Genomic DNA, 19,620 nt, shown 5'->3' with positions numbered 1-19,620 from the left:
AACAAGGAAGACGGTGTAGAGTCTTATAATGTTTTCAATATGTCTTTTATGTGAGTTTTGCTGCACTGGTTCATCCTTGTGTTTGTTTCAAATAAGCCTTGCTAGCCTAAACCTTGTATCGAGAGGGAATACTTCTCATGCATCCAAAATACTTGAGCCAACCACTATGCCATTTGTGTCCACCATACCTTCCTACTACATGGTATTTTCCGCCATTCCAAAGTAAATTGCTTGAGTGCTACCTTTAAAATTCCATCATTCACCTTTGCAATATATAGCTCATGGGACAAATAGCTTTAAAACTATTGTGGTATTGAATATGTAATTATGCACTTTATCTCTTATTAAGTTGCTTGTTGTGCGATAACCATGTTCACTGGGGACGCCATCAACTACTCTTTGTTGAATTTCATGTGAGTTGCTATGCATGTTCGTCTTGTCTGAAGTAAGAGCGATCTACCACCTTATGGTTAAGCATGCATATTATTAGAGAAGAACATTGGGCCGCTAACTAAAGCCATGATCCATGGTGGAAGTTTCAGTTTTGGACATACATCCTCAATCTCATATGAGATAATTATTAATTGTTGTTACATGCTTATGCATAAAAGAGGAGTCCATTATCTGTTGTCTATGTTGTCCCGGTATGGATGTCTAAGTTGAGAATAATCAATAGCGAGAAATCCAATGCGAGCTTTCTCCTTAGACCTTTGTACAGGCGGCATAGAGGTACCCCTTTGTGACACTTGGTTAAAACATGTGCATTGCGATGATCCGGTAGTCCAAGCTAATTAGGACAAGGTGCGGGCACTATTAGTACACTATGCATGAGGCTTGCAACTTGTAAGATATAATTTACATGATACATATGCTTTATTACTACCGTTGACAAAATTGTTTCATGTTTTCAAAATCAAAGCTCTAGCACAAATATAGCAATCGATGCTTTTCCTCTATGGAGGACCATTCTTTTACTTTCAATGTTGAGTCAGTTCGCCTATTTCTCTCCACCTCAAGAAGCAAACACTTGTGTGAACTGTGCATTGATTCCTACATATTTGCTTATTGCACTTATTATATTACTCTATGTTGACAATATCCATGAGATATACATGTTACAAGTTGAAAGCAACCGCTGAAACTTAATCTTCCTTAGTGTTGCTTCAATGCTTTTACTTTGAATTATTGCTTTATGAGTTAACTCTTATGCAAGACTTATTGATGCTTGTCTTGAAGTGCTATTCATGAAAAGTCTTTGCTATATGATTCACTTGTTTACTCATGTCATATACATTGTTTTGATCGCTGCATTCACTACATATGCTTTACAAATAGTATGATCAAGGTTATGATGGCATGTCACTCCAGAAATTATCTGTGTTATCGTTTTACCTGCTCGGGACGAGCAGAACTAAGCTTGGGGATGCTGATACGTCTCCGACGTATCGATAATTTCTTATGTTCCATGCCACATTATTGATGTTATCTACATGTTTTATGCACACTTTATGTCATATTCGAGCATTTTACGGAACTAACCTATTAACAAGATGCCGAAGTGCCGATTCTGTTTTCTGCTGTTTTTGGTTTCAGAAATCCTAGTAAGGAAATATTCTCGGAATTGGACGAAATCAACGCCCAGGGTCCTATTTTGCCACGAAGCTTCCAGAAGACCGAAGAGGAGACGAAGTGGGGCCACGAGGGGGCCACACCCTAGGGCGGCGCGGCCCCCCCCCCCTTAGCCGCGCGGCCCTGTGGTGTGGGGCCCTCGTGCCGCCTCCTGACCTGCCCTTCCGCCTACTTAAAGCCTCCGTCGCGAAACCCCCAGTACCGAGAGCCACGATACGGAAAACCTTCCAGAGACGCCGCCGTCGCCGATCCCATCTCGGGGGATCCAGGAGATCGCCTCCGGCACCCTGCCGGAGAGGGGATTCATCTCCCGGAGGACTCTACGCCGCCATGGTCGCCTCCGGAGTGATGTGTGAGTAGTCTACCCCTGGACTATGGGTCCATAGCAGTAGCTAGATGGTTGTCTTCTCCCCATTGTGCTTCATTGTCGGATCTTGTGAGCTGCCTAACATGATCAAGATAATCTATCTGTAATTCTATATGTTGCGTTTGTTGGGATCCGATGAATAGAGAATACTTGTTATGTTGATTATCAAAGTTATGTCTATGTGTTGTTTATGATCTTGCATGCTCTCCGTTACTAGTAGATGCTCTGGCCAAGTAGATGCTTGTAACTCCAAGAGGGAGTATTTATGCTCGATAGTGGGTTCATGCCTGCATTGACACACGGGATGTGAGAAAGTTCTATGGTTGTTTTGTGCTGTTGACAGTTGTGATAAAACATTGATGATATGTCTAAGTATTTAGTTGTTGATTACATTACGCACCATACTTAATGCAATTGTCTGTTGCTTTGCAACTTAATACGGAGGGTTCGGATGATAACCTGAAGGTGGACTTTTTAGGCATAGATGCAGTTGGATGGCGGTCTATGTACTTTGTCGTAATGCCCAATTAAATCTCACTATACTCATCATAATATGTATGTGCATGGTCATGCCCTCTTTATTTGTCAATTGCCCAACTGTAATTTGTTCACCCAACATGCTGTTTATCTTATGGGAGAGACACCTCTAGTGAACTGTGGACCCCGGTCCAATTCTCTATACTGAAATACAATCTACTGCAATACTTGTTCTCTTGTTTTACGCAAACAATCATCTTCCACACAATACGGTTAATCCTTTGTTACAGCAAGCCGGTGAGATTGACAACCTCACTGTTTCGTTGGGGCAAAGTACTTTGGTTGTGTTGTGCAGGTTCCACGTTGGCGCCGGAATCTCTGGTGTTGCGCCGCACTACATCCCGCCGCCATCAACCTTCAACGTGCTTCTTGGCTCCTCCTGGTTCGATAAACCTTGGTTTCTTTCTGAGGGAAAACTTGCTGTTGTGCGCATCATACCTTCCTCTTGGGGTTCCCAACGAACGTGTGAGTTACACGCCATCACGCTCGTACTCCTCCTCATCGCGATCATGCCGACGATGTCTCCTGGCGTCCCTAGCCAGACGGTCTCTATCATCATCGTCGCTGGATCGTCGGCGTTGGCTATATTGACTCACGTACTTGTTGAGGAGGTGATCGGAGAGAGGTCGCTGATATCTTACATTCTTTACTTCTCCCTCTGTGATGTAGCGCTTGCCATCGTGACGGAGCCGATCGCGTGGAGCGGCCTCCTCTGTGTCCTTGCTACGAGAGCAGCTGCCCTCGTCTCCGTCCTTGCCAGAGTGATGTCCAGGTCCTACCATGTTGATGTTGAACGAGAATCCTGGCTGGCAACCTTCAGGGTAAGTGCACTCCACCATGTTAACGGCGGGGAAGGGGTGGGTGTCGACCTTCATGGCGTACTGGTTAAAAATCAGACGTCCTTGTTCTATCGCCATTTGGATCTGCTGACGCCACACCCTGCAGTCGTTGGTGGTATGGGAGAACGAGTTATGCCATTTGCAGTATGGCTTTCCGTTCAGCTCCTGTACCGTGGGGATTTTGAGGCCTTCGGGTAACTTCAACTGCTTCTCCTTGAGTAAGAGGTCGAAGATTTGCTCAGTTTTAGTCACGTCAAAATCAAACCCTCTGGGCGGACCTGGTGGCTTAACCCATTTGCAGGACACGGGGGTTGCCCCCCGAGTCCATTCAGCCACTGCTACTTCTTGATCTCCCGCAGAGCCTTCGTCTTCATCTGCCTCAACCAGGACTACCGCACGCTTGAATTTGTCCTGGTACAAGTCCGGGTGGCGCTGTTCATATAACGACAGTTTCTGAACCATGTGCGCCAGTGAAGGGTAGTCTGCTTGGGAGGCCATATCCTTGATTTGTGATGCAAGGCCCACCACTGCCAACTCGACTGCTTCTTTTTCAGTCACACGAGCCGAATAACATCGGTTCCTAAGATTTCTGAAGCGCTGGACGTATTCTGCCACAGTTTCTCCACGCTTCTGACGTATTTGTGCGAGATCGGCAAGGCCAGACTCGGAAGCCTCTGAGTGATACTGCATGTGGAACTGTTCTTCCAACTGCTTCCAAGTCCGGATCGAGTCTGGTGGCAACGAAGTGTACCACCCGAAAGCCGATCATGTGAGGGACTGTGCGAAGAACCTCACACGTAGCTCATCTGCTGAGATCGTGCCCAGCTGTGCCAAATATCGGCTCACATGCTTGATGGAGCTGGAACCATCTGATCCATTGAACTTGGAGAAATCAGGGAGCCGATATTTGGGTGGTAGCGGGATCAACTCGTACTCGTTGGGGTACGGCTTGGAATAGCCGATTGTCCTCCTTTTCGGCACCATGCCGAACTGGTCTCTCAGTATGGTACTGATTTGATCCGCGGTGCTGGCTGCAGGAGTCGAATTCTGAAGATTCGCCGGAGTGGCATACTTAGCCAGCCATGCTTGCTTTTCCAGCTCTGAGCCAACTGCAGGAGCTGAGCTCTGGAGGTTTGTCGGAGTGGCATACTTAGCTAGCCACGTCTGCTTCTCAAGATCTGTTGCTGAAGTTCCTCCTGCTTTTCCAGAAGTCCCTGCTGTTGCGGCCTGGTTTGTGAGCGCCCGATTAGCATGATCTGGCACGTATGTGCACGTGTATCCGTGAGGGACCTCCTTAGGCGCCTCGTACAAGAACTGGTAGTCACTAGGGTCACCACCGATCTTGTAGACGACGAATGCCGGTGAATTCGGCACTTCTGGTGCTGCCAACGCGAATGGCAGCGGTGGACGGGACTGGAGTGGCATCTCTCCTTGGTATGTCCCGAGAGCTGGTCCTGACGGAGAGTACTGGTGCCTCATGATCTCCTGGATCACTCGAAGAGCAACACGCTCCAAAGTGTTCACCAGGTTCTCAGAGTGGCGGTGTAGCGAATGAGCTACCATGAAGTTAATCTCCTGACGCAGGGACCTGGTGCGTTCTTCGGACGGGGCGGACAGGTCCACTCCATCGAGCGCGCCTTCAGGTGAGAACCCTTTCCACCTGATGCCATGTGAGCGGGTTCTGTGAAAGGAGCCGATGAGGTCGGCTTCGAGGATCGCTTTGACCTCGTCATACTCCTTCTTGAGCTCCTCGGTCAGATCCTCGTACGTGACTGGGGTGCCGTCCGCCATCTCAGATGTAGATGGCGATGCGGTTGATGTCGAAGATTGTCCCACCGGGCGTGCCAGAATGTGTTGCGGTCAGAAACCCACCGGCGAGCAGCGACGGGCAACACAGGAGAGCCGGGAGCAACTTAGGGCTGCGGCTGGCCCTGGTCCCTCCGAGCGACGGCCCGCAAAGACTCCGGCACGCACATCCGATGCTGGTGCAAGGGCGTGCCACCTGACCTATACCTGGTCAGCAAGGTGATGGAGATGCCTCGCTTAGTTTCCTGCATGGCATACACGTAAACATTAAATACGAGCCTCGATCGGCTCTCAGGTTGTCCTGTGAATCGGCTCAAGGAGCCGATCCACCCATGATTCGTACGAGGTGTACGAATATATGGTGGTCCTGCTTGATCAAGATAAAGCTAAAACGATCTACGACGATTTAGGGTTTTCACCACATAATCGGAACGTCCTACTCGTGATTGGGCCTCGCGGCCGCGCACGGTGATCGTAAGCCGATCCTAGACAGGGCCTAAAAACCAACACGAGGTTGATCCCCGGAACGTCATGTCTAGGGCTAGCAAACTACACCCTACGCGCCGCTGGATCCTCCAACCCTTTGTAAGGCCTAACTATGCAGATATTAAACTAATCCTTGAAGAACAAGGAGCAACCATAACGGATCGGATCTACTAAATAATGATCAAGCGGGGTGCCGCCCCTACGCCTAAGATAGGCGTAAGGGCGGCTAGATGTCTAAGGGTTGCACGACGATAGCATATGATACGAAGAACAATGCTAACCCTAACACATCTAAGATAACTACGTTGCTCGCCATCAAAAAGGCTTCAGTACGAGCAACGCATGAACAACGAATAAACTTGTACTGCCTAGATCGCAAGATGCGATCTAGGCAGCATGATGCTTACCCGGAAGAAACCCTCGAGACAAGGGAGTTGGCGATGCGCCTAGATTGATTTGTGGTGAACGTGATTGTTGTTTATTTCATAAACCCTAGATACATATTTATAGTCCGTAGACTTTCTAACGTGGGAATAATCCCAACCGTGCACGAGCCAAACTCTATCTAATCGATACGTATCCTACTATATTACAGATACACGGGCCAACTAGCCCAAACTTTGCACACAAGGCCGATTCACATATATTCTTCCGTATATAATCTTCAAGCCCATCTTGATCGCGGCCCACCTCTGACTCGGTCAAATTCTGGTGATAACAGTTAGACACTAAAGTGATTGAGAAGCTGGATGAAGAGGCACCCGTGTTTCTTTGCGATCTAGAGAAGATCTTTCCTCCAGGGTTTTTTTATCCGATGCAACACATGATCCTGCACCTCGCGGAGGAGTGCTTAAAGGGGGGCCTGAATTGGGGCCGTTGGCAGTTTGGTCCCAAGAGAGAAACACAAAAGCTTCGTCAAATGACTGGCAATAAATGCAAGATCGAAGCATCCATAGCCGAGGCAGTCCTGAACGTGGAGGTGGCAAACTTCACCACTAAGCACTATGATCCCAACATTCCCACAAAGCACAACCCGGTCCTCCGTTACAATGCCGCCAACAATGAAGAAGTACCCAAGCTTAGCATCTTCGTGGGGCTTGGTGGCAAGTCAAGTGGCTCGAAGCCGTACAGAACGGACCTACATGAGCGGACCTTGATCCACTTGTATGTCTTAAACACCATGGTCGAAGTGAAGCCGTACATCGAGTAAGTGCGAACCATTTAATTATTCGCAAACATTCACTCGTATGTTCGTGGCTAACTCTTCCTCTTTTCATCGGTATAGGAAATTCAAGGCTATACATTGGAAGAATACCCACAGGGAGCCTACCCCGGAAGAATCCAAGCAAATTTTTGATAAGGGCGGCGGTTTCGGTTTCAGTAGCTGGTTTTGTAATTTGGTACTATTCTATCCAAATTAGCTAGCACTTCCGACATTTATCGGTCATTTCTCGTTCTAAACTTCTTGTGCTAAACTTGTAGGCAAGAACTGACAAAGAGATGAAGTCAGAGCTAAGAAAAATTGCTAGGGGCTTTGACCATTCCGTAGAAGCGTTCAACTCCTATGACGTGAACGGGTATCGCTTCCAGACCCATCAATACACAACAAGCCGGCCCAACGCGAAGACAATAAATAGCGGGGTGGTACGTCAAGGTGATGATGGGCTCCATTACTATGGAAGAGTCGAGGGTATATACGAGCTGGATTACGGGTTTCACAAAGGGCTAAATCCCGTCGTCTTCAAATGCCATTGGTTTGACCCACGTCGGGTGAGACGGGATCCTGAAATTAGGTTGGTTGAAGTTCAAAGGAACTCCGTTTATAAGGGAGAGGATGTGTACATCTTGGCTACCCAGGCCTTTCAAGTATTCTATCTCCCGTACGCGTGCAAAAACCCGATAAAACGTCTACATGGATGGATGTTGTGATGACGGTGCCTTCACGCAATAGGCCGCCCCCGCCAAACAAGGACGATTACCGCCGCGTAGACCCCTCAGCAAGGAGTGTCGAGTTTTATCAGGAAGAAGGGCTACCCGGCCATTTCACAATCGGCTTGCCGACTATCGATGACATGGTCGTAGACGATGAACAAGAAGACGCGGGCATGGATGGAGACAATGCAGAAGATGAAGCTGAGGATGTTTGTGCCCCGGAAGACCTGAGTTTGCTCGAGGAGTTCAAAGCAGGGATTGACCTCGATGCAGATGGACCACCTCCAGGTTTCATTGATGATTATTGGTTCGCCGAGCCTGATGACGATGAGGAGACACGCGGTCCAATCACGGATGGCGACACAGGCTACTGATCTATGTAGTAGTAATTGTGAGGCTAGCCTATTTGTAATAACTCTGTGTAACCGTGATTGTCTAGCTAGGTTATTTGTAAGAACTCCGTGCTATGTTTGAGAGAACTCTATGCTAGCTATTTGTTGCTTCCACTAATTAATGTTCATCTATTTGCATTATTGTTGCTTTCATTAATGTTCATCTACTTATATTTTTGTTGCTTTCACTAATATTTATCTCTTTACAATATTGCGTACTAATAAACCACTCTCTTCATTTGTTTTTGCAGGTGATTGAAGCATGCCGCCAAAAAAAAGAAGGGGTGGCGGTCTTACAAAGAAGCTCAAGGACTTGGTAGGTGTAGGGTCTTCGAGGCGGGGCCGAGCTACTACCCCCCCTCCTAGCCCCCCTCCCGTCGCTCCCCCAGTGCACGTGCGACCGCGTAGGAAGAATGCGACGCGGGTACTCACTCCTAGTCCTAGCCCCCCTCCCGCAGCCGATGATGATGATGGTGAGGTGGAGGACCAGGAGCACCACGGGGGTGGGGAGGACCAGGAGGAGGAGGAGGGGGTTGGGGAGGACCAGGAGGAGGAGGGGGGTGGGAAGGACCAGGAGGAGGAGGGGGACGAGGAGGACCTCTCGGAGGATGAGGGGTTCGGGAACTTACCGTTTGATCCTGATCCAAACCTAGTTTGGGATGCGCCGCCGGATTACGAGTACGTTCCAGCTTTGGAGAGGCTAAGGCCACGTGATAGGAGACCATATCGGCGTGGGATAACAACGCTCCCCGCGCTGAAGCACTGGCGCTACAGCCATGTTGTTCTAGTGCCCTATGGAAGGAGGTACATGTTAATTTTTGGCATTTCGTTATCGCAATTTTGTCATTATCAAAATTATTATCACATACATATTGATGTTGTCGTTTCATGGTGCAGCTCGTTCACGTATGAAGACCCGTCGCAGAAGCCGCCACGTGGGTACTCGAACATCCTTGGGGGCCTACTTAGAAGGTATTTCCCTGGGAAAGTCAATCTCCCTAGTGGTGGCTGCGACGTAGCTTGGAGGTGGTGGCACTACAGCCTCGCGGAAGATTTTCTTGGCCGCGGCACCTTGGCGGACTGCGTTGTTCGCAAATTTTGGGTACGTGACTTTGGACTTCTTACCATCATACACTCTCCTTGGTTGACAATAATTGCACTAATGCCCCTTGTTTTACCTATGTGCATGGTTGCAGAAATACTTCAAGAAGGCCGAGGGCAAGGAAAATGCGTGCGATGATGTCCTTCACCAGCTTGCAAGGAAGAGGGTGATTAGCATGCACTACGAGGCACGTATTTAGTGCGTCCGCGACTGGCATGCCGACCGCTTCGTCCACATGACGAAGGAGGACGCTCGCGACACGCTCATGCAGCCGTGGCAGTACTTGCAGGTATTTGCATTTGTGTGTTATTGATTTCTTTATCGTCATGTAGTTTATTTTACCATAATGGGTTTATCTTGTGCATGTAGAACCCTCCTCAGTACGTCGGCGAAGACGACAAGTGCTTCCTTGCGATGGTCATGTGGTGGACATGCCCCCAGTACCTCAAGAAGCACGAGGAGGGCAAGAAGAAGCGGGCAGAGATGCGAGGTGGATCGCATATCCAAGGCAGCCTCCCCATCTCTCTTCACCTGCAGAAGGATGTGAGCAAATTAATGGTTCCTTCATTATTTGAATTCATGTTATATATTTGCTAACTCTGCAAGGGTGTGCCACTTCACTTTATTACATGTTCTCTTTTGCAGGAAGTGAGGACAGGAGCGAAGCCTAACGTCTTTGCCGTGCTGAAGAAGATGAAGCAAAGGAAGACGCCGCATCCTGAGACGGGGTCCGTGTGGGTTAACCCGCAATCCGAGACCCAGTGCACGTCCTATGTCTCCAAGTTCAAGCAGAAGTACGGCGAGGAGGCCAACCCAGAGGCCGAGGACTTTGACCCTGAGGTTGCGGTGCTTGCGGGAGAAGGCTTGAAGCATGGCCGCCTATGGTTTGGTGATAGGGTTGTCGACCCAGCGACGGTTCCCTCTCTCCGCCAGATCCGCCGTGGTCGTAAGAGCGGCCAGCCTGAGGTAGAGCCCCGACCACGGGCTTCGGATCTAGCTGTCGAGCGGTTACGGGTATGTTCTTCCTCCGGCCTCTACCTTTCCTTTACATCCACATGCTTTCCATTGAAATGTTAATGACATCGCGGACACATCGTAGGCGGAGATGGCAGAAAAGGAGCAGGCGGCCCAGGAGCACGCACGGAACTTGGAGCGGCAGGTTCTGGAGTATCAGCAGCAGCAGGCACAGATGATGCTGCAGATGCAACAGCAGCAGCAGATGATGCAGCAGCATCAGGCACAGATGAGCTGGCTGATGAGTCAGACGGCTCTGTCTTCTCCACCGGGGAGTATTCCTGCTCCTCCACCTTACTCCATGCCGTGGATGCCGCCACCGCCCACTCAGACCCCAGGGACACCTATCACCGTGAACAACATGAACATCATCCGGAGCATGAACCGCGGTGAGTCCTCTTGTGCCCAACCCGCTACTTGTACTTGTTCAAGTGTTCAATATGCAAATGCAAATGCAAATGTTCATTCCATCAACCTTATAGATTATATGTCACAAGGAAATGACGATGAGGCCGGCGGAAGCGGAGGACAAGGATGATGGCATGGTCTTGGTGCACTTTGTCGGATTGTATGCTTCTAATGGATTGTAATAATGGACATTGCACTATGGACTCTATGTAACTTATGTGGATGGACTATGGACTCTATGTAATGCATTGTATGCATGAATATGTGCGGTTGATGTATTTGTGGTGTTCCCGTAGTGTTTGGTGATGTTATGTTGAAGATTATATGTTGTATATGCTATATTGTCAATTGCTATATTTGAAATGCAGGGAATAGGCAAAAAACAGCAAAAAATGAAAAAAACAGGGCCCTTTGCCGTGTGTGCGCACACGGCAAAGGACTTTTGGTCTCTTTGCCGTGTGCACACGCACGGCAAAGGAGCCACGTGTCGCCCACCTGTGCTCCTGGGAGCTCCTGGGGCATGCCTGTATGGGGCTTTCCCGTGCGTGGCAGATCAAGGCCGCACGGCAAAGCTTCGCACGGCAGAGAATGTTACGCACGGCAACGTCGGGCGCACGGCAAAGTACTTCGGCGCACGGCAAAGTAATGGCGCACGGCAGCGTTGGCAGCGCACGGCAAAGAGGGAGCGCACGGCAGCGTTGGCAGCGCACGGCAGAGATGGCGACGCACGGCAAAGGGCTTTGCCGTGCATTCCTTGCATGCGCACGGCAAAGGTGGCTTTGCCGTCGGAGGCTTTGCCATGCAAGCTTTGCCGTGAGTGCACGCACGGCAAAGCCGTTGCCGTGCGTATAGGGCCCTTTGCCGTCCAAAGCTTCGCACGGCAACGTCTTCTTTTCCCGTAGTGAGTGATGCTTGTGGTGTAGACATTTTTCATGGCAGGGGAGATGGGATGTTTCTGCGATGGGATGCAACGAGTATATCAGTACAATGTAGCAGCGACAAGCAAGAAAACAGATCTAGCAGCGATGACCAGTGGCTGCGACCCAGCAAAGGAGGTCACCAACTTAACGCCACTGGAGTAGCAAAGGAGGACACACTAGCGAGGACATGGGAGAAGCACGGCGGATCGATTGGTCTGGTAGCATAGGCTGGCCGGATCCAACATGATTGGGCGCCGACCAGCCGGACCTGCCTTCTCTAGCGGAGAGTTGCGCCGAGAGAGGGGGCTGCGGGAGACGGCACTGGGGGGTGCTCACCTGCCAAGAAGACGACTGCTCCGGCGACACGCGTACGGTCGGATACAGAGGTAGGAATGCCGGCGACCGAGAGGAGTGGTAAGAGAAAATATTCAGCAAGAGGGATCCATTGAAAAGAGAAAGTGCTCACCTCGAACAAAAGGAAAAGAGAAAGTACTCTCTTCTTGCCAAAAGATACTGCTTCCCTGCTTCATTTAGAAGCTACTCATTAAATTTTATTAGGCTTCCAAACTAATGTAGGTAAACTGGGTTACTACAACTAAATTTGAGAGTCCGCTTATTCGGAAAGCTGGGTTCCTTTAGACTACTCATAGTGGGAGTAACATAGCTAGTAACATCACACATCTCAAGGTATTTTGATGACATGACATGCTAATAAATGAAGAAAGAGAGTGAGGTGGTAACTAGCTATGTTACCATAACATCACACACCTCAAGGCAAGATGAGTCTACAACATAATAAATAATACAATGCATGACACCACATATAAGTTACTATACTACCCACTATGAAGGTAGTAATCTAGACTACTAACATGGCATATGTTACTAGTCTAAGTTACTCCCCACTATGACCAGCCTTAGAAAGGTAGGTGTGAAACAAAGTAAACTTCCTACCACTTGAACTAAAAGAACTTTTCATTCTGTTCCAGAGATGCCAAATAGCTGTCTATAAGGGCCACTTTCTTCATTTCTTGCCTAGGCAAAACTACGATAGCACACTGATTAATGACCTCATGCCAAAGAACCTATGAACTAGCACAATGAAACAAGTGCAATTACAGTACAAGGCTCTGCTTGACACATGCATTGTGGTGCTGAATAGCCCCAAAACACCTTGGAGAACACCAATGACAAATGTCCAACAGGATAAAAAGAGGGTAATTAGGAAGCGAACAATGGCTGCATTGCATAGAAAATATCTCAAGTCATAACCTATCAAATGTGGACTGAATATAGAGCATACGTACTACAGGGGAATTCAGGTTCAGTGCATGCAGATATACTTTTAGTTATTGTTTCACAGTTCAGTGTAGGAAAAGGACCTCTAGGGTGAATCTCTGTCTATTTTCACTTCATTTAGGGTTTATAGAAAAGCCAAAACCAGCTGAGTATTATGGTGTTATAAATAATGGGGTTAGTGGTGTTCCTGACACTCTGCAAGGTGGCATCCATCGATTCCATATCATCAATAAAGTTTTCTGTCAGCCAGTCTTGTTAGTAGTAACTTTATTTCCAGAATGTTCTAGCAATTGAATCGACTATTAGTAGTAACAGGAAAGAAGAATTGGACACTCGAGATGCAACGATCTTCAGCATTTTCTGTAGTTGGGGGAACAGATGCTTCAGGAAACATGTAGATGCTCTACTAGAGCTTGTCCCGCCCGCGTGCTCCTCCGGATCTGAACTTAAGTGAAAAACTGGTATCTCTAAAGAGCACTAAGCTCCCAGGGTTGGAAGCCCTCCTGGTTGCTCTGCAAGTCCCTTTCGCGGGCCCCACAAAAATCGAATGATGCGGTGTGGTCGCTCCACGTTCCTATGCGGTGGTGTCTCCGCATGTCAGAGCGAGGGAAGTTTTCTTTGGTCGGTCCAGTACTCCGGGGTGTTTTTTTGCTGGGCGTCCCCCGGGGATCTGATTTCTCAGCCCCGGGTCCCCAGCCGTCGGATCGGCCATCTTAAACGGTCAGATCTGCTTTTACTGGATGCAGCAAAAAATACCTCCCGGCAGCAAAAAAATAACCCGTTTTTGCTACATTGTAGCAAAAAACGGTTCAGCCACGAAAATCAAATAAAAAGACTGAGCTCGCCGGAGACTCGCCGGAGACTCGCCGGAGACCTCGCCGGAGAGTTTGTAGCAAAAAAAAATGCTATTGTAGCAAATATACAGATATCGTCGGAGACATCAATGGAAAAGTCGCCGGAGACATCGCCGGAAACCTCGCCAGAGACCCCATATCAAACATATTGTATAATTGTAGCAAAACCACTGCTAAAAATGTAGCACAAATGACCTACGTTGGTAGCAAAACCCGCCTCCGCAGGTAGCAACACCGCAGGCCTAAGGCAGCAAAACTCCTAACAAAGCAGAGGAGCTCGAGATGGAGGCAGCGCTGGTAGCATCGGCGGCGACCGCATGTAGCATCGGCGCTCTCGGTTGGTAGCACCAGTGACAGCCACTAGTAGCATCTCGAATTGGCCTACACAGCAGCATCGTCGACCGCCGGTAGCACTGGCGCCCACCCTTAGCAGCAGCACCCGTGTAACGTTTGTAGCTCCGGCAGCCACCGCTCGTAGCAAAACAAAAAAAACTTTGCATCGACCGCTCCATGACCTGCAGAAAATCCATGACGAAGGGGCAGCTACGGGGCGAGCATGGGACTGGTGCCTCATACTGAAGGTGGAGTTGCAGTTCGCGATGCACGGCCTCGTCGGGTCGGTGGTGTTGTGCTCGTGCTGGCTGTAGGCATGGCGGCGGAGGAGCGGTCATGGGGCCACCGGAGGAGCAGCACGGTCCTGGGTGCGGCGGAGGAGCAGCATGGTGCTAGGGGCGGCGGTGGAGCAGCACGAAGTCGTGGGGCCGTCGGAGGAGCATCACGGCCGTGGGCGGCGGAGGAGTTGCGGAGCCGTGGTGGCGGTGGCGGCGCGTCGTGGGGAGAGCTACGCCTGAACGTGGGGTACACCGGCGGCGGAGGAGCGGCACACGATCGGGCTGCGACTGGCTGAGGGAATCGACGGCGGCGGGTGGTGGGGAGAAGCGGCGGCGGCGGTTTCTTCTCCATGCCATGACCGGAAAAGGCACAGAGAAGAGGATGAAGAGGAACGTGAGGCTGGGAAGAGATAAGGCAACTCACCTGCTCGCCTGTGGGCCCCGCGGACGCGTGTCGTCACCAGGAGGCGGGGGTTGCCAACGTCCGATCCCCCGGGGGGATCTAATCAAATGATTCTCTTCCCCCGGGGGACGGAACGCCCCGCGACCTCCTGTTCGCGCGCGTGACGCGTGTCCAAGGGGACCCACCTTATCTCCACCACTTCCTTCCTTCTTCCTCTCTCCCGCACACGTTTTTGGCCCCAGTTTAACGCCATTAATTCCCCCGGCGAGTTCCCCAGCCAGCCACCGCGCTCCGCCGCCCCGGCGAGTTCCCCAGCCAGCCACCGCGCTCCGCCGCCCCGGCGAGTTCCCCAGCCAGCCACCGCGCTCCGCCGCCGTGCCGAGCCACGCGCCCGTATCCCCTCCACCCGACCGCCGCCGAGGACCCTCAGCCACCGCGTCCTCGTGCCTAGCGACGCCGCATGCCCTGATCCAGCCGCCGTGGCCCCATAAGCTACCGCCGCCACGCGGCAAGGTTCGTCTCCGGCTGCTGCGACCGCTCCTCCATGATCCGGCTCCGCGCCGTTGACTTCCAAGCCGGCGCCGCCTCTTGCTCCGCCGCCGGCGTGACGTCCTGGACCTCCCATGGACCCGGTCGTGGCCTCCTCCTCCCAAGGCCGAGGTAGTCGACGGCACGTCGCCATCGTCCGTGCTGGCCTACGGCTGCCGCCTTCCTCATCGGCCATATGGATGCGACCCCAAGCGGTCATAGCTGCAAAAGGGTGGCGATTTTGCTACCGTCCGCATCTGAAGATGCTACTATAGGTTGGCGATGATGCTGCATTGTTCGATGGCGTGGGGGTGCTGCAAACGACACACGGCGATGCTACCAACCGTGGTCGGGGTTGCTTCCAATGGTGTTATGTGCTGCTACCTACGGGATTGTGTTTTGGGGATTTTGTGGCCATATGTTTCGTGGATTTGCAACATAGGAATTATTTTTTTGCTACTTTTTTTTTGCGATGTTGCTACAATTGTAAAATATTATTGCTACGAGGTCTCCAGCGAGGTCTTCAATGAGTCTCCGGCGAGGTCTCCGGTGAGTTCCCCGGCGAGTTCCCCATCAATGTATCCAACAACAATCATTTTTGCTACAATAGCACACTTTTTTTGCTACGATCTTTCCGGCGAGGTCTCCGGCGAGATTCCGGTGAGCTCAGACGTTTTCTTTTATTTCATGAGCGAATCGTTTTTTGCTACATGAAGTTGCTGCCGGGGTGTTTATTTTGCTGTCGGAGGTGTTTTTTTGCTACATACAAATCTGACCGTCCATGATGTACGTTCCTATGCGGTTGGAATACTTTGTTTCAGTCGCACGCCCCTCGCTCAGCCTTCCGTGACACGCTGTGTACCCATTTCTCACGCGCACCGTCCTCGAGAAATCCCTGCCGTGCCGCCGCCGAGTCCAGATGCCTCCACCGCTAATCGGCGACGAAATCATCGGCCCTCCTGTGCTTCGATCTCCTCTATTCACTCTCCGCTGCTACCTCGACCTTCCGCCATCGTACGTGCCCCCGCGGAGAACCCTAGCCCCTGCTTGATGTGGCCTAATTTCTTCCTCCACCTGCATCTCCGCACGAATGTGCTCAGTGCTGTTCCGGCGGTGTGTTGACTGATTAGGATTTGGTGTTTTTGTATTTGCAGTTACGCAATGGATTTTAATTTGGAGAGGGGGATGGTGTGCTCAAGGAGAAGCGTCTCATGGAGCTGGCAAGGATGCGCCGTAGCGGCTAGCTTTCGCGGTGCGAATCATGCAGGTGATGTATTCCTAAGAATTAACCACGTGATGGTTTTGAATCATTCAGAATTCGATCGGTGTATCAACAACTGTGTGTTTATGGCATGGTCGCATGGAGGTGCGGAAGTTGTACATGTCACTTGCCGAAGAGTAGGAAGGCAAGCGTGGGGGACTCGGTGTACTGCTCCATGCACAGCGGAGAGAAGTTCTTGCTGGACTACATGTTGGACTGTGTGGAGGTGTTGCTAGTGTAGGTAATTCCAACAGTTAGAGCGCCGAGGCGCTAGCCAGCTGTCTGGAGGCAGCCATGTATGTGCGGTGACGCAAGGAGACCGTGAGCCACGGCGGTGGAAGGTTGGCACCGTGAGCATGGTCAAGGAACTTGCTGCCGCTACCACCGTCGACGAAGACAGCAAGAACGTCGCATCCACGAGCAGGGCTGAGAGCATACTGCTCTGCATCAAGCACTCGTTTCCTGGCCTCTCACAGACAACAACCGACACCGGTAAGATCCAGTTCAATAATGCAATTGTTTTAATCAACAACAGCATTGCGCTGCGTTATCTGAATTTGGCATGGTCACATTTTTATCTGAACTTGGCATGATGATCGCATACTTGACCATCATGTAAGACGTTTTTCTGTTTCTTGATGTTGCTCATGGATTTTTGGCTGCGTCATTTGTTTGTGCTGATATGTGTTATCAGTCCGTAACCAGGCACGAATGATGCGTCAACACCAAGAGCTCCCTGGTCTGTCTGTCCACAACGCTACTAGGTAGGTGCCATATATTCTTATCATCTTTTTTTATTCTAAACCATAGAGAATTTGTTCTTTTCAATATTCAATAATTAATTGGTTTATACTGGTAGCTGCTTAGTGATATCAAATCTTTATCTTTTTCTCGCTGCAGCTGCTACTCGATGCAATTTGTTATGCCTATATCATCTTTTTTGTCAATATTACTGCTACTCTGTGCAACTAACCAGAGGAATTAAATAGTTTTAAATCTTTCCGATTGCTATATGAAACCGGTTATGCTTACATATGGGGATTAAATTGCGGAGAAACCCTGATGAGAACATTTAGCGGGTATGAGGACCTAGAATGCTGTCTCAATGTTTTTACTATAGGTTTCCGTAGCACCTGAGCGAGGAGGAAGAACTGCTTAAGGTTGGTCAATGGTCATACAGCCATAGGGGTTCGTGGTCACAGACCGCGGTGAAGATTGTGTGCTAGACTAAGTTTGCATGGAGCTGAATGTGTGCAACTGTGCAGCAGGGTCGAGTTGTGACAAGAGGAGCATGACATGATCTATGAGGGCTCTCACATGTGCACAAGCAGAACTTGCTTTGCTGCAAAACCAGCAAAATGAAATAGTATATAATTTTGTTCATAAATAAGATGCAATGGTCCTCTGTCATTATAGGATCCTTTTTGGCCCGAGGCTTACGGCAGGTTAAAGAGACATTTTAGGGGGTACTACTCCCTCTCTGTCTCCCTCTCCCTCTCTGTATATATGTACAACTTTGGAAATCTGTTTGGTTCTTAATCCCAATGTTTGATAATGTGACAGTATTTTCAATGGTGCTGAGCCTTGCAAACTACAATTTGATTGTTTATTTTCTTTAGATATGGTGTGGCTGTTGATGCATTCTCTTTCTTATGAACATTAGAAATAGAGCCGAAAAGGACAAATAAGACAACACTGTTATTTACACGGCTTCTAGAAATGTCTGATTTGTAGCCTAAGGGTAGCAAAAATATGGAGAACACTAAAATTAGCTAGCGAAATGGAATTTACATGAAAACAGTGAACTGGAATTAGAGCTAGTACCCTTGATCTCACAGGGGTCTAGCAGCACGGATAGTTAATCAAGTCCCTTTCCACATCATTGGCAACACATTTTTTTCGATAAAGGATATTTTATTACTTTGTGAAAAGCAATTGCATCCAGCCTCTGCATAATCAGGATGCACACAGCTGTTCAAGTGTCCAGAACGAACAAAAAAATGAAAAAAGGCGAAATACATATCGAGACGATGAACTATATAACGCCTAAGGAGAGGGTGGAGCTTCAGTCCGTAGACTATGCTGCCACCCATGTAGGGAAAAAGTATTCCTCGCCGTAGCCTCCAACCGTGTACAGACCTCCGTAAATAGGTCTCGGTTCTCCGCCCGCTGAAGAGGTAACCATGAACGGAAAATACCTGTACATCTGTAGATGACCTGCAATAAAGAACAGTTTTTATCGTTAAAAATCTTGTCATTTCTACTTACCCAAAGCGCCCATAGAACTGCTAGCGCCCCCACCCTAAGAAGCAACTTAAACCTTGAATCAACACCGTGAAGCCAATTGCCAAAGATATTTGCCACACTAGTCGGGGGATACAGGGTAGACGCTACTTGGATGACTGACCATATAGATTTCGCAAAACTGCACTGGAAGAATAGGTGTTTGATGGTTTCATCATGATGACAGAAAACACACCGTGAATTTCCGTGCCAATTCCGCTTAACAAGATTATCTTTAGTAAGATAACTCCTCGACGAAGGTACCATCCAAAAATCTTAATTTTTAATGGTATCTTCATCTTCCAAATTTTCTTATTATTATCAACTGGTAAATCAGAACGAAGGATTGCATTGTATAAAGATTTAACTGAGAAAGAGCCATCTACATGAAGATTCCATCTAAATTCATCCGGTTCGGGGGATAATTGAATATCATCCAATCGTTGAATTAGAGTATTCCATGCTGTTAGCCTTTGTCCAAGTAAAACCCGTCTGAACGTCACATTCGGTGGTGAGGTAGCCATAACGGTAGCAATGGTATCACCTTTGCGACGAACAATACTATACAAAGCAGGATATTGTTCACTCAGGGAAGCATTGTCCAGCCAAACATCTTCCCAGAAACGTATCTGTGCTCCATTCTTAATAGAAAAAGTACCATGACGAAAGAAAATATTTTTCGTCGCCATGAGACCAGCCCAGAAGTGAGAGTCCCCGGGTTTTCAAACCACTTGGGAGAGCGTCTTCGAGCCAATATACTTTCTCCGAAGAATAGTTTGCCAAGTCCCATTCTCAGTAAGAAGCTTAAAAAGCCATTTACCTAGTAGAGCAGAATTCTTAACCTCCAGGTCATGAATTGCAAGTCCGCCTTGATCTTTGGGACTACACACTATACTCCATTTAACCAATCGATATTTCTTTTCTCGCTATCCCCTTGCCAAAAGAATCT

This window comes from Lolium perenne, chromosome 7 (genome assembly GCF_019359855.2).
Source record: "Lolium perenne isolate Kyuss_39 chromosome 7, Kyuss_2.0, whole genome shotgun sequence".
Lineage (NCBI taxonomy): Eukaryota > Viridiplantae > Streptophyta > Magnoliopsida > Poales > Poaceae > Lolium > Lolium perenne.
This window is presented reverse-complemented; position numbering follows the sequence as displayed.